The sequence below is a fragment of the Myxine glutinosa genome, chromosome 11 (genome assembly GCF_964187855.1).
Source record: "Myxine glutinosa chromosome 11, kmMyxGlut1.1, whole genome shotgun sequence".
Taxonomy (NCBI): Eukaryota; Metazoa; Chordata; class Myxini; order Myxiniformes; family Myxinidae; genus Myxine; species Myxine glutinosa.
The window spans coordinates 89,369,625-89,386,559 of NC_136271.1; the positions used below are offsets into that span (position 1 = coordinate 89,369,625).

Genomic DNA, 16,935 nt, shown 5'->3' on the forward strand with positions numbered 1-16,935 from the left:
GTCATAGGGGTAAATTCCCTTTTGTGTTAGAAAATCTTTATCTAAAAAATACTCTGAAAGACATGGAAACTCTTTTAGATTTTGAACCAAGTTAACCAATGGACTTGCCATGAATTTAAATGTATCAAGAAATCTGATATGAGTAATAGGAGATGTGTGAATTGTTTTTGTGAATGAAATGTATTTCTGATCCGTGTTTGGAATTGCTGAGATACTTTCAGAAGTCTTTGAGAGTTCCTTGATAAATAGATGTGTATCATAATGAGCGTTGTTATGAAGAAAGACAGGAATGAAAGAGGGGAGTTGATAATTAATATTACAACTTTGATGAGCCGGACCTCTATATTTACCAGTGAGATGACAATGGTCTCTAACCTTTAGACCTTTACCAATTTTCTCCTCACAAATATGACAGACATTGTTTTTTATAAATTCCCTTTTTTCTTTACTTGTTAAGGACATTGGTTTATTGGTTTCTCTCATTATCTTGGTTAATCGAACACAGTCTTTTTCTAGTCGTTTCACAAACTCCTCTGGGGTATTTGAGCCTCTATACATCTCTAACTTGTTATATTTATCACCAACGGATGATTTGATATAATAACAAAAACCACAAGGAGTATGTTTTTGATATTTATTTGTGTATGATTCTTTTGGATCTGGAGAAGCAGTATCAATTTTTTCTAAAATACTTTCAAAATCAGCATATATAACAAATGGATGTTTGATCTTTTTATTTTCATCTTTGAATGTGATCTTTGAGCCTTCTTTAGGCATATTGATTACCGTTGATTTATGTTCGCCACAATAATTTGAATGTTTATCTAATCTTTCTTGTGAATTGAAGAAGTTAAGACAACGCAAACAAATATATATTTTATTTGTTCTCTTACAGACTTGTGGTTTTATTAATTTAGCAATATCTTTGATGTATGTATAATGTGAATTTTCGTCTGAATTAAAATATAGAAGATTAATATGAGTTTGTTTACAATTGTCAGAAAGCTTTAAAACCTGAATGTTGTTTGTTTCTGTTAGACCATAAACATTAACTGATAAATTATTCAACTTTTCAAATTTAGGAATATCATTTAAAGTCATCGGAAACTTTAGATCTTTCGTATTTAATGTATTCTCATATTTTTTATAATGAGATACTCTTTCATCATGAAAATGTGGAGGATGTAAGTGTGCTAAAATAGACCAGAGAAAACATTTATTGTCTTTATTTTTGATATTGATAACTGCTTTTCTATTTTTGATAACACTGGGTAAATCAATGTAAGAAGAAGCTTTTAGAGGATCTGATTTAAGAATATGAATGTCTATGTAAATAATTTTTCCTATATTGAATCCACTTCCTACGATTGAATTATCCACATCTTGCTCTTGTTTAATAAGTTCATCATAGACTCCTGATGTTTTAAAATCTTGATATGAAGATATAAAGTGTGGCTCAGTTCTCATGTATGGTGTATCTATAACTCCTTCGTCCTTTGTCATTTCTAATTTTACTCCCATATAAAACTTAAGTGGTTTCATTTCTTTTAGTGTTTTTTCAATCAACGTTTGAACAGCAGGTTTAACTATTTCTACAGCATCAACTATAGACTCTGGTTCAGGAGGTTTGAAGTTAAAGACTCTTATTTTAATATGTCCTTTGAATGCACCATCAGAGTTTTTAATAGTAAACAATTTTGACAAGTGTTTGTTAGTTTTAAGATGGGCTTTAAACCCCTTCTTGAGGATGGTTGTTTTACAGACCTTACAATGTTTTGTTTTAGGTGGAAGAGGGGAAAGTTTGTTAAGAATGTTGTATGTATGTTTTGCGGTGAGAATATGTTGTTTATAATATTTTACTTCCTTCTCGCAAGTATCACAATAAACCATATTTATAGCGTGAGAAAACGTGGTGTTTTATATATATCGCTGTGCTTAAAATAAAACACTTTTGAGCTTTACAGCTCCGTTTTATATATATCGCTGTGCTTAAACTAAAACACTTTTTCACTCAGAATCATCGAAGTCATAACTATCACATGAATACTCAGAATCATACTCAGAGTCATCAATAAAGCTACTCTCATAACTATCATTTGAGCACAAACTATTAGTATCACAACTATCATCTGTGTTCAATGAAATACTATCATCACCATCGTCCGAGTTCAATGAAATACTATCATCACTATCGTCCGAGTTCAATGAAATAGTAAAATCTTCACTGCTGTAATGACTCATATTTAATTAGCAGAAAAAACCTTTCCATCTATACCAATATACTTTCTTTCATTAACGGATTCAATCTCTACATTTTTAATATCAAAAGTTATCTTTAAATAATCTCTAACTATCATAGAACGAAATGACATTTCACCAGAAATATTAACATCATTCATTTTACTTAGATCTACACCCTTTGGATTATTAAAGTAAATACAAATTTCTCCACGAGTATTGTTGATGGTCTTATCATTCTTTTTCAAAGTATCGTGGTCAATCACTTTTTCAAGCTTTGAATAAATTGCCAGGAGTAGAGGAGAAACTTTTGTTAGATTTACTTTAATGGATGTCTTTCCAGGTATAGTTAGAGCTCTTCCTTTAAATGAAATAGAGGGACTCATGTTATTTTCCATAACTGGTTTTACCCAAAAATTTCCATATTTATCTTTGTTCAATTTAACATCTTTGACATATTTTTCTATATCTTTCACCGAAGTAGAGATTGATTGAAATTTGTCTTTTGTGCTTTGAAACATTGTATTTATTAATGAATAAACTTGCGTTTAGTTTAAGTAAAAATTTACCACATAAATATGATAAGTTCTGAAGGATATTTAGAATTTCCAGACTCTCCATATGATAAATTAGAGAATTGTCCGGCTTGTGATAGAGTGGGGCTTAATGATGAGGATTCATATAAACAATGTTTATTCTGTGATTATATTCTAATTAATGATAATAAGAAATATAAAAAAACATATAACTCTTTTAAATTAGAACCAAAAATGAATTACTTTACAAGATTAATAAGAGAGATGAATGTTAAGCATTATGGTGATAATACACCATTTCTTACAAGGAAAGAGACTCTTTGTATTGAGGAAATGTATAAGGGTTTAATGATATTTATTATTCAAAATAATTTTAATGGAAATGTTAATACAAGATACTACATAAATAAAATAATGAATTATTTTGAAATTAAACCCGAACTGAGGATAAAATATAGAGTTTCTAAAATAGCTCAAAAAAAGTTGGATGACTTGTTTTCCAAATATATAAATGAATGATTTTTTACCCATTTGGGAAAATAAGATAAAATTTAATAACCATAAAAACATTCCAAATTCATTGAGATGTCTAATAGTTGGTTCAAGCGGATGTGGGAAAACCTGTTTACTTTTAAAGATGCTCCTTGGTCCTAATTTTTTAGATTATGATAATTTCATAATTTTTACGAAGTCAAGTTTTCAACCCGAGTATCAACTACTCTCACAGGGTTTTAATGCAGGTCTTAAAAAGGAAGACATTATCGGTTTATTTAAACTTCAAAACAAACTAAATGATTATAACATTGAGGATATAATACAACTATTTTGTGATACACAGAAACCTAAACCAAAACCCATAACTTGTATTCTCAGTGATAATACGGATGATATACCTTCACCTCAAGATTTAGATAAATCAAAAAAGAACCTCGTCATCTTTGATGATTGTGTTAATGAGAGAAACCAAACAGTAATGGATAGCTACTATACAAGAGGGAGACATTCTTCTTGTAATTGTATTTATCTTAGTCAGTCATATTTTCAACTCCCTCGACGCTCAATAAGAAACAATGCTAATACTTTTATTTTATTTAAGTTAAATTCAATAGATGTAAATAATTTTTGGAGAGATAATTGCTCTACGTTATGTAGTAAAAAAGAATTTGAAAATTATATGAAACACACGATTGGAAAATATAAATATATTGTTGTGAAACAAGATGAGATATTAAAGGATGTATTTTTATTTTAAACATAATTACATATATAAATGACAACAATTATTATTAACCTTGTGGGTAAATCTGCTTCTGGAAAGAACTTTCATAAATCTAAACTCTTGAATAGTAAAAATGAAAAGATTGTAAGTTTTTTAAAAAAACACCCTATGATTCGTTTTGTGAGTACTACAACCAGAGCAAAGCGACCAGGAGAAGTAGAAGGGAAAGATTATTACTACATTTCAATGGAGGAACATATGCGATTGAGGAACGAAGGTCAAATATTTGAGGAGGTCTCTCTTGGTTCTACAAAATATTCACATTGTAAGAGTGAGTTAAATAAAGTAAAATCTAATGGTCTTGGGATTTTAGAAACTAATCCTGAAGGAATGAGACAAATTATTAAACAATTGTGTGGTGATGGAGTTAAGATTTTATCATTCGGTTTTGATATCGATGAGGAGACTCAACGCAAACGTATGAAAAGCAGAGATACAAGTATTAGTGAAGAAGAAATAACAACTCGTATTAATACCAAAAAGAATTTGATGAAATATTTAAAGAAAAAGATTTATTTCAACACATTTACTATAATGATGAAGAAAAGGAAAATTTTCCCATTGACCTTTGCAATTCATTAAATGATATTTTTCAATACTAAATGAATACCGAAGAAAGAGAAAGAAAGTTTAAGGAACATCAACAATTAGTTTCAAAAGTTGTTAAACAACAGGAAGAGATAAAGAAGAAACGGAGACAGAAACTAACTGGTGAAGAAGCCTTTGAAAGAAAACAAGAGAAATTCTTTAAACCACTTTTGAAAACTCAACACTCACCTACAGTTCCCACGGTAGAATTTACTCCGAAAAAACTTCAAATGCTCAAAGATTTTAGTCAGATAACAAAACAAGAACTTGGTGAATTAGAATATGATGACGAGGGATTATTTCGGAAACTTGAGGAGGTAAATCAACCCCCTAATTATGTTGTGGAAGCTCTTCAAAACAATGAATATTCGGCGGGTTCAAAAACCAGAGCAGGTCTCATTCCAACAGAAGAACCAGCAGTGTTTCATCTTGTGGAAGAAAAGGTATTGATATTTAATGATGAATTGATGTTCTTGAGTTCTCTCAACCAAATGTTAAATTAACTCCAAGATTAATGTTTCTTCTAACAAACCCCGGATTCAGCGGTTCAAAATATTTTGAGGAACCACTTGATATGGAAAGAGAGGAAGATAGGGTATATATTGAGTTGTTAAATGCACTTGATTATGGAGTTTCTGTTGCTGGTAAAAGTAAGAAGAATGAGAAGGAGAAACATATTATTGATGCTTTAAGTAAACTTGGTTCAGGTGTTAGTTTTCTTCCAAATGACCCATCACAATTAGTTAATAGGCTATTATTGTTGCTAGGTAGTAAGAAGGCTGGAAACAACAATTGTTTTAATGAATCCTCAGCCATTTTAGATCAGTTGATGAATATGAAAATAATTAATAAATGTCAATACAAAGATATTTTATTAGATATTAAATAAGATGAGAAGCACAATTCTTAGTTTTAATTTCACAACGAGCGATTACACAGCTTCATTCCCTTACCCACGACAACTTGACCCCCTTACCTCATATGAGGCATCTTTATTGTCGATGGAAACTTATAATACCTTGTTTAATATCACAGAGAAAAACAACAAGTTTAGTTATAATCCAGGAAGTGGATATAAAACTATAACCGTTTCACCTGGAGCTTACGAGATTTCTCAAATATCTTCAGAAGTCTCTCGCCTTATGAAAGAAAAAGGTGATGAACCAAAAAATATTGTAATAGATATTCAAAAACACACTTCAAAATCAACTATTAAACTTAAAAATAATTATAAAGTTGATTTCACGATTGAAAATTCGTTTAGAGAGCTATTGGGTTTCTCTTCAAAAAAGATTGAAAATAACGGGACGTTTTACAGTGATAATGTTATCCAAATATCCTCCGGTATAAATTCAGTATTAATTCATTGTGATTTGATTGATGGTGCTTATAACGATGGAATAAGAACAAATACAATATTTTCATTCAGTGCATACTCAACCCCGATTGGTTATAAATTTAATATGGAACCAAAAAATCTTGTCTATTTACCTGTGTCAGGAAAAACCATATACAGAGTAAATTTTAGGATAACCGACCAAGATAATCGTATGATATCCTTTAATGATGAAATTATATCCATCAGAATTCACCTACGTGAAGTTTTTCAATAAATAAATAATGGTTATTGTGAGAAAACACGAGTTGGGAAAATATAAAATAATTACAGGGGAGGGCATGTTCCTTTCACCAGACTATACAAGGTATGTGGGTAGAGGATACTATAAACCTAAGAGACAACGAGGTGTAGGTCATCAATTTCGAAATAAAGGAGATGGGATAATTGATACTCTAATGGGTATTGGTTCAACCATCCTTAAACATAAAGACCTAATTGGTTCAACTGCTTCTGCCGTGGGCTCCGTTGCGGGTGCTATAAAGAGTATAAAAGATGCTCAAAAGGAGTCTCATAAATTACAAGCAATCAAAGAAATAAAAAAAGGTAAAACTCAACTATCTTCACAAGAACGACAAAAAATCATTAAAATACTTGGGTCAGGGTTTCAACAATTTTAATGCTATATAAATACAAGTATGGAAGCGATTGATAGTATCTATGATTTGGATGATACGATTATCATTTCAAACTCCACTAAAAAGGAAGACTATTTTAAGGTAAATACTATAACAGGAACAGACTGGAATTCAAACGGAACAAAAAGTTTTGAAATAAATAATCAACAAACTTACTTGAATATAGCTGATAGTTTCTTGCTGTGTAAATTTAAATTCACTAAGGCTGCGAATAATACTAATGCTACACTCGTAAATGATTTCTTCTGGAAAATGTTTGACAGTGTCCGCCTGTATATTGGAACACAAGAGGTTGAAGCGGTTGATTATGTCTCTGCTACATCTGAAATGATGAAATTTACACTATATTCGTTTAGTGATAGAATGGGTAAGGGAGCTGTTGAAGGTTTTATTCCTGATATGTCAACGGGTACAAACGCAGACCCTGGTTATAGTCAAAGGAAGTCAATGTATAATGATGAAACAAAAGCAGTGAATAGTTTTACCATAGCAGTACCTCTTAAAGGTATATTTGGATTTTGCGATTATGATAAAGTTTTGTATGGTCTTAAAATTAGATTTCAACTACAAAGGAATGATAATGTAAATAGGTTGCTTTTTGGGGATGAAAATGCTTTTGGAGACAACAATAAATTTGTTATTAATGATTTGTGTTGGTATATCAGTGAATATACTCCTAATCTTAAAACGGAAGAGATGTTAAATAGAAGACTTAACTCAAAGAAACCGCTAAATGTATCATACCTTAAAAGAAGATGTCAACACGTTAAACTGGAACACACTACCTACACTTGGAATTTGGGTGTTCTTCAAGGAAAGCCACGATACCTCTGGCTCATTTTTAAAAAACCAGATGGAGAGGACGGTACTAATAAGAATAATGCGCTGAGTGATAATGCTAAGGTGAAACAACTTCGGGTTTCTCTTGATGGCACATTTTATCCGCGAGATAGATTGGAAATTGATTGGGAAAAAAATGATTATGCGGAAGCCTACAAGTCCTACCAAAAGGTGTGTGAAAGTAATGGTAATAATGATCCTATTTTGGATATGGTTGCGTTTCAAAAATTTATACAATCTACGCAATTGACCTGAGTTCTCAAAAGGAAACTATAAAGTCTAATCGAGTGGATACTTCTCTATACATTGAAAGAGGGGAGAGTGAAGAGGTTAATGCATATTGTTTGCTTTTGGAGGAAACAGAATTACAGATTAATACAGATAATGGTGTTATGATTAATATCACATAGGTTTTTTCTCATAAATAAATGGTTGGGGTATATGTTAATCAAATCAATCTTAATAAATTAACATCTTGTATTCAAAATCAAAAGCCTTGTATTATATTTATTAATGTTAATACAATTCAAAGAAAAGGAGCTGTAAGAATTGATGTTTTACTCACACACACACAAGTAAAAACACTAAATGATGTTGGATCACTTAAAATTAAAATGACGAAACCTATGTTAAAGAAATATTCAATAGACGAGTCAAGAGGAGGATTTCTCCCGTTTCTAATTCCTTTATTTGCTGGTTTAAGTGCGGCGGGAGCATTGACTGGTGGTATTTCAGCAGCGGTAAAAACTGCTAACGAAAGGAAGGCACAACTAAAAGCTCAAAAAGAATTGGAAAGACATAACAAGGAGTTGGAGAAACAAATTAGTGGAAGTGGTGTAATTGTAGATTTTGCTCAAAAACTTGAAAGTCTACCTGATAAAGCTAGATTGTTGGTTGGAGATATGCTTTCCTCTATCGCTCAAGCGGGTGTTAAACTAACTAAACGGGGTAATGGATTGTATCTTTCTCTTAAATAAATGGATAAATGGTTTAAACAATTTGGAAAGAATACAACGTCAAATATAGAACTAGCTAAGTATTGTAAAACACTAAAAATTGATAATGTGGTTATTTGTATGAGAGATGAATTAATACATATAAATAAGAATACAAAGAATATTATTATGAATTTAGACACACAGAATGGTTCTCATTGGGTTTGTATTCATAATAGTCAGGATAAATATTATTTTGATAGTTATGGTATGCCACCACCTGTTGAAGTAATACAATTCTTACAGAATGGTGTTTATCAAACATTCCAAGTTCAAGAAATTAATTCTAAATGTTGTGGCCAATTATGTTTATATGTATTATTTCAACTCAACAATAATGAAAATTTTTATGATATCATTTTTTATCTAATATAAATGACCTATGTTGGAAAAGATGGTTCTATCTTTGGAAAATCCTCTCAGGATATTGATTTATCAAATTATTATACAAAGGCACAGGCTGAACGACAAAAATATAGTATAAGTAAAAATATTAATATGAAGAATACTTATAAATTAATCAATTATCCAAACCCTACAGATGCGAATGACTTGATTAGATTCAGTGATTTATCACAATATATATCTTCAAAGAAAACAGCACGTTTTGTGAAACAAGTAAAATTTACAACCACAACACCTGGTTATACTGACCATACACCTTTCCTCATTGAATTTAACTACCTGCTTACAATTGAATTTTATAAAGAAGGACATTTAGTTAATATGCGAATTAATAAATGGGGGTATGATATGCCTGATTTAGGGTATAATTGGTCTTTTTCAATAAACATAGAAGACCTACATGATTTAAATCAGTCTCGTAAAGAAGAATATTATCCACTTGGTGAAGATAAGGATTTATGTGGAAGTACAATTAGTAAACAACAAATACGTGATTTTAAGAAAAGAAAAATATATGATAGTATAGCGATGGTTCGCATGACAAAGAAGGAAGGTAATGAGATAAGGATAGAAAGCCGAAGAATACAAACCGATTTGGTAGTGGGAAGATGGGGTGGTATTACCTGTCATAATATTAATCTCACATATATTTCTGATACATAAATGGCAGGAAGAAGACTACAAGAGAATTATAATTTTTGTATTCAAGGATACCTACAAGAAAAGGGTGCTCGGTATTACATACCTTATGATTTGGAGCATATACATGGGAATTTTGTCATTAAAAACTGGCCTTATACTGATATTGTTAAACCCACAAATAGAGACTTGTTTAAAATATTAAATAAAAATGAACTTCTCAAAGTTATGAAATATAAAACTCTTTTAGAAATCGTCAACAAATCTTATTGGTATCCTATTATGAGAAAAATAATTATAGATACAAGAATATCTCAAAATCCAGATGAGTATATGTATAATATTCTTTGGGGTTCAAACTCAAGGGTAGCAAGGGATGAGGAAGGAGTTGAAGAAGAGAAGGAGGAAAGAGAGAAAAAGGAGAAAGAGGAAGGGGAGAGGGAGGAGAAGGAGGAGAGGGAGAAAAAGGAGAAGGAGGAAGGAGAGAAAAGGGAGAAGGAGGAAAGAGAGAAAAAGAAGAAGGAGGAGAGGGAGAAAAAGGAGAAGGAGGAGAGGGAGGAAAGGGAGCAAAGAGAGAGGGAGGAAAAATATAAAAAGATGGAAATCAGTGAGATTCGTAAAAGATTGAGTGTATTACAGCAAATAAATCAATCTCAACGCACCGAAGAGGAAATTAAAGAATTAACAACTCTTATGAAGATAATGGTTTCAAAAATAACAACGTCAATGTCTTCAATTTCAGGGAGGAGATTTAAACGAGAATGTGGTGAAGAAGAAGAAGAAGGAAAAGATTATGTGATTGATGATGTTGGTGTCATTGACTTTAGTTAGTTTTTATTTGTAAATAAATGGAGGAGAGAGTGAAGGCATTCCTTAGGATTCTTTATGTTTTAAAAATAAAGATTGAAATGTATATGTTGAAAACCAAAAAGGTTTTGATACTCTGTCGGAATTTTTCTGATAAATAAATATGAGTTATTGTCTCAAATGTAAAAAGAAAACTAAATCTAAAAATATCTCTTATGTTAAAGCTAAAAATAATAGAGTTTATCAAAAAGGAATATGTCAAGTATGTGGCTCTAAAAAGTGCCAATTCATCTCTCCTAAAAGAGGAGGAGACATACAAAAGTTTCTCTCAGGAAGTAAATTTACAACAACTGGAATTCCAGGGGAATTACACCTTCCAGGGTATTCTTTCTGTGGTCCAGGAACAAACTTGGATAAAAGATTAGATGAGACTGACAATCCTAAACCTTGGTCCAGACCAAAAAATAGGGTTGATGAAGTGTGTATGAAGCATGATATTGTTTATGGGGATACCACCACATTGGATGAAAAACATGAAGCAGACAGAGAAATGTTGTATAATTTGTCTTTGATACGAAATCCGACATTGAGAGAGAAAGTTGATAGGTTTATTGTGAAAAAAATGATAAGTGTTAAATTGAAACTTGGTCTTGGTTATTTCCCAAAAAACTATTAAACTCCAATGATGTTATCAAGACTGAGGAGCTTTTGGCTAATGAATTACATAAACCTATAATCACAAAGTTTAAAAGAAGGAAAGTTTATTCTAAATACACTGACCACATATGGTCCGCTGATTTAATCGAACTAAATAATGATAAGGGATACAGGTATGCTTTAACCGTTATTGATTTGAGGAGTAGATTTGCCTGGGTTGTCCCTTTAAAAAATAAAAGGGGTGATACTTTAATGTTAGCCTTTAAGCTAATATTTGATAGGGATAAAAGAAAACCAAAGAAACTGTGGACCGATGAGGGAACAGAGTTCTACAACAAAATATTCATGAATTTTCTTAAGGGGAAGGGTATTAAATTATACAGCACCTTTAATGAAGGAAAGGCAGTTGTTATTGAGCGTTTTAATCGTACTTTGAATGAGAAATTATATAAAAAATTCACACAACTCGGTTCTCAAAAATGGGTGTATTTAATTCAGGATATTGTAGATAATTACAATAATACAGTTCATTCATCAACAAAATCAAAACCATCAGAAACATTTACAAAATTAGAATATGAAAAGGAGATTAATTTGAGAAAGCCCAAGTTCAAAGTTGGTGATATTGTAAGGATATACAAATGGAAAAGCCATTTTGAGAAAGGTTATACACAAAAATGGACTAATGAATTATTTAAAATCATTGATGTAATGGATACAGTCCCTTGGACCTACAAATTATATGATTTAAATGGAGAAGAAATCTTGGGTTCATTTTACTCGCAAGAATTACAAAAAACAAAGCTAATAATTCATTAAACAACATTTCTATTCACCCCACCCAGATTAGCTAATTTAATTCGTGGTAATAAAAAAAAAAAATTAAATAAATAAAAAATCATAAGCCACGCCCACACCGACCCCGCCCACACCGACCCCGCCCACACCGACCCCGCCCACACAGACCCCGCCCACACAGACCCCGCCCACACCCATCACCTCCCACCCCCCGTGCGTTCCCCCACCCTTGATCCCCCCTCATCCCACCCCCACCTTCCCCACACACACAAGGGGAGGGGAGGGGTGGGATGGGGGGAAATCAAGGGTGGGGGAACGCACCCTCCCTTCTAACCTTTATTCTTTTCTTGTAATTAATAATTAAATAATTCTGGACAAAGCATATATATATAAATAATATTTTAAACAAAATCTTTATATTTTTAAGAAATTTTTCTTGAGGTATTACACATTTAACTTCTTCCCAGCACAAATCATCAATCTCTTCCAAACATAAGTCAAAGGTAGTTTCAACAGCAGCAGATATCTTCACGTTTGGAATCTCTTTCTGTCAAAGGCAAGAGGGGTAAAACAAGGAGAGAAATAAATGAATGATATACCCTGAATCACCTCCCACAATGCGCAGGGATATGGTGTACCTATTCGAAACGGTGTACCCACACATTGACACACACATGCTTACCTCCACAAAATCAAGCTTAGCATCCAGATCGTCGAGATGAAAATTAAGGATATCACAGGATGACAGGAAATAACCATTCCTATGGAGTGCAAAATCGTCCCACTCCAAGCTTTGGTCTTCGAGGCTGCAACCATTCCTATGGAGTCCAAAATCGTCCCACTCCAAGCTTTGGTCTTCGAGGCTGCAAACAAAATAAGGAGAAATTACTATGCTGAAGTAAGCTTGACAAAACATCACACACACAAACACATACACACACGAACACACACACTAAGGCAGCGTCGTTTAACACAAATGTATTAATATTTAGTATCTTACCTTGCATATGAATCTTGCAAGAACGGTGAAACAGGCAAATGGTTTAAATGCTCATTCGCCTCGTTGTAAATCTCTTTCGGAAAAACTTCATTTTCTGCCAAGACCAGGTCATTTTCAAAACCTGAATTGCTGTAATAAAAAAAATATATCATGTTATATAAATTTAAATTAATCACATACAAAGCTCTCACCAACAGTTCAATTCTGAATGTTCAAACAGTTCAAACTTACCCTTGTGAGTATTCTTCATCACTGGAATAAGACAAGTTGTCGTTCATCTTCGTCGATTCACAATGTTTAAAATTGAACTGAATACGGCTTTTTATAATGTAAAATGTATTCAGGGAAGAGAACTGGCTGACAGCATTTCGAGGAATCTCAAGGCGTGTGTGAAAACAGGAAACGAAACAATGAAAACTTTCTGGGAAGTTATCCAAGTCAGTGAAGCAACGTCATCTCTCTATAATTCCAGTAATCTCTGTGTGTCTGTCTGTATGCGACCGCTGTTTCTCGACAACTACCGGTCCGATATACTTGAAACTTGCCAGGTATATTGCTGGGGACCCGAGGATGTGCCTTTTCAAGGTTTGAAATTAATCGGACAAGTGGTTCCCAAGGTATGGTCACCGTACTCGCAAGCCGTTCGCTTTGGCTTTGCGAATGAACCAAACCATTTCATGTAAATAGAGGGGGGGGGGATTGGCCTATACACAGCCTCTCTGGATGTTAACTTTGCCAAAAACAAGAAAATAAAAACAACCGTTAGTTTAATTGGTCTATTATAGTTCTATTAAAGATGATAGGTTAATAATTTAATATTGAGAATTTGTGCTTCCCAAGTTATGGTCTCTCACATTCGCCTATATTTCTTGCTCCGTATTCTGTGGTCGTTTCTGACACGTGGTGGCAAAAAAATTTTTTTGTTGTTGTTGTTGTTGTTGTTGTTGTTCTCTTCTCTTTTCTTTGTTTTCCCTTGCGAAAAGATAAAATACGTTTGCGATAATTGAATAATTGGCCATTACAACTAAATTGTTTTCCCTTGCGAAAAGATAAAATACGTTTGCGATTGGCCATTAAAACTAAATTGCGAATAATCGTAACTGCGATAAGCAAACTTCCGGATGAGTTCTTAACTTCCGGACTTACGGAAAGTGACGAATTTCTGTGTTCCTATCATTTATCTTGCGCATAGATAAACACAATGCCCCAATCCAGTCGTCGTTTACGAGAGCGAAGGAACGAAGCTGCGCGTCTTGCACGCGCAATGGAATCTGACGTATCACGATCTGCTCGCTTGACACGCAACGCTACGCGCGTGACAAGACGTCGTGCTACTGAGTCAGATGAAGAACGATCTGCTCGCTTGACACGCGACGCTACGCGTGTGACAATACGTCGTGCTGCTGAGTCGGATGAAGATCGAGCTGCACGCTTGGCACGCGACGCTACGCGTGTGACAAGACGTCGTGCAGCTGAAACGGATGAAGATCGAGCTGCACGCTTGGCAGACAACACTGAACGTGAGGCAAGGCGTCGTGCAGAAGAAATCCCTCACCAGCGAGAAGACCGGCAAGTGAGGGATGCCCTGCGCCATCAGGACGTGCACCGTGCGAGACTAGAGCAGGCTCACCGTGAGAATCGCAACCTTGCTCGATACGATAACAACGATTTTTTCCGAGAGGAACTTCACGTTGAGTACAGGCACGCGTTGAGCAGGACCTCATTATTTCAATGCCCTAAATGCTCACATTGTGATGCTTTTGTGTGGAACGAGGAGAGGAGAGGATTTTGCTGCAACTACGGTAAGGTCGACCTTAAGCATGATCCTACGAATCCAAAACCCGGCTCAATTCCATCACAGCCTCCAGATGCTATTAAAAACCTTTTCCTTAACCAGGACTTTGTGAAGCATGCAAAACAGTACAACAACGCGCTGGCAATGGCAAGTATCGGTGTCCGAGAGATAGGTATGCCTGGCTTTAATCCTGGAGTGCGCATACAAGGCAAGGTTTACCATTACATTGGTGCTCCTCTTGCCGATCTGGGTTGTACCCCATGCTTTGCCCAGATCTACTTTCACGATCCAGTCCATGAGCTGGATTATCGTCGTGCCCACACCTCGAACAGTAGCCTGAATGAGCAGTTTTTGCTAAGAGCACAACAGGCCATTCATGAGTGCAACCCATACGTCCAGCAATTCAAATCAGCCATTGAGTATGTGGTTCATAATGATAGCGCCAATGAACTGAAAATTGTGTTAACAGGTCGCACGCGGCGCCGAGACCTTCGTCATGGTACCGTCAACCTTCCCTCACCAGACAGCGATGTGGCTGTCATTGCTCCAGGGGCAACGACAACAGAGCAGTTTGGAAGGCTGGCAGTCGGTGTTCACCTCAGAGGAGGAGGTTTACAGACAATAGACGCCATGCATCCAGCGTATGACCCACTATCATACATACTTCTGCTACCCTGCGGCTCCCAGGGGTACCACACTGAGTTGGCAGGGATAACGCCAACATCTTTCTACCGCTACCATCTCCAAGTACGTGATCCTACTCATCACTTCAATCTACTGCTTCGTGGTGGAAAGTTGACACAGCAGTACGTATGCGACATGATGGCAAAAATTGAGTCACACCGTCTCAATTGGATTCGCTGCAATCAGAAGTCAATTAAGGCAGAAAAGTATAAGATCATCGTTGATGCGTTGAACAATGATGCTGAGGTGCTACCTGGACGCCTCACCATTCTGCCGCCATCAATTTATGGGTCGCCACGTTGGTATGCCAAAGAGTTTCAGGATGCAATGGCTTTGGTCCGAGTCAAGGGAAAACCTGACTTTTTTCTAACATTCACCTGCAATCCAAAGTGGCCAGAAATTAAAGAATCGCTTTTTGAGGGTCAGTCAGCCAACGAAAGACCTGATATCATCGCCCGGGTGTTTCATATGAAGGTGGAAGCACTCCTCGCAGACCTCCTCAAGCATGACATCTTGGGCCATGTGGACGCTTATGTGATGGTGAAGGAAACGCAAAAGCGTCACCTTCCCCATATACACATGCTCCTGACCATGGTACCTCGCGACAAGCCCAGAACACCAGCAGATGTCGATCGTGTGGTCTCTGCTGAGATTCCTGACAAACGCTCAAATCCGGAACTACACCGTATCGTGACATCACACATGATTCATGGCCCATGTGGGGAATGGAACATCGCGAGCCCTTGCATGGCAGACCGGAAGTGCACAAAGGACTATCCCAAAGTCCTACGAGAAACGACAAGCTTCTCTGATGACTCCTATCCCCTGTACAGAAGACGTGCAGAAGCAGCACCTGGTGATCCCATCATGAAGACTATACGAGGTGGTGCTAACGTATTAGTTAACAATGCATGGGTTGTGCCTTACAATCCATATATTGTCCTCAGGTACGAAGCTCACATCAACCTTGAGATCGTATGTGCTGTCACCAGTGTGAAGTACCTGTACAAATACCTTGAAAAGGGGCCGGACCAGTGCCTGGTCAGACTAGAGCCACATGAGAGGATGCGAGAGGCATTACGACATGATGAAGTGACACGATACGAACTAGGGCGATACATCACCGCATCTGAGGGATACTGGCGCATATACGATTTCCCCATTCAAAGCAAGTACCCGCCAGTCGAGATGCTGGCACTCCATCTACAGGATGAGCAGGTGATCACGTTCAATGGCGAAGGTGCCGTACAGAACGTGGCGGAGTCAGGACCCCCTGCGACAACGCTCACCGCCTTTTTCGAAGCCATGAATCTCCATCCACACATGCGTCATGTTCTATATCCAGATGTGTTCCAACACTTCACCTACTTTAGGAAAAGGTTTCAATTGCGGAAGAGAAGGCTGAGTTTCCAGGATAACCGTAAGGCTGATACGGTTGGGCGGCTCCCCATCATTTCCATCAACTCACATAATGCCGAGTTGTACTATCTCCGCATGCTACTGTACCGCGTGCCTGGCCCCACATGCTTTCAGGATCTCCGTCGTGTTGGTGATAGGGTCATGGAGACCTATCTGGCAGCCTGCATTGCGTATGGCATCGTTGACAATGACCAGGAGGTGGATTCTGTTATGGAAGAGGC

At 35.6% G+C, this 16,935-nt stretch overlaps 1 long non-coding RNA gene across 1 annotated transcript; it reads right to left on the minus strand.

Moving 5' to 3' along the window:
• Positions 1–12,100: 12,100 nt before the first annotated feature.
• On the minus strand, positions 12,101–13,271 carry LOC144888314 (uncharacterized). Its single transcript, XR_013620907.1, has 3 exons — positions 12,817–13,271; positions 12,499–12,679; positions 12,101–12,363 (listed from the first exon to the last, which is right to left on the minus strand). It is a non-coding gene; the product is annotated as an uncharacterized LOC144888314 (long non-coding RNA).
• Positions 13,272–16,935: the final 3,664 nt, after the last annotated feature.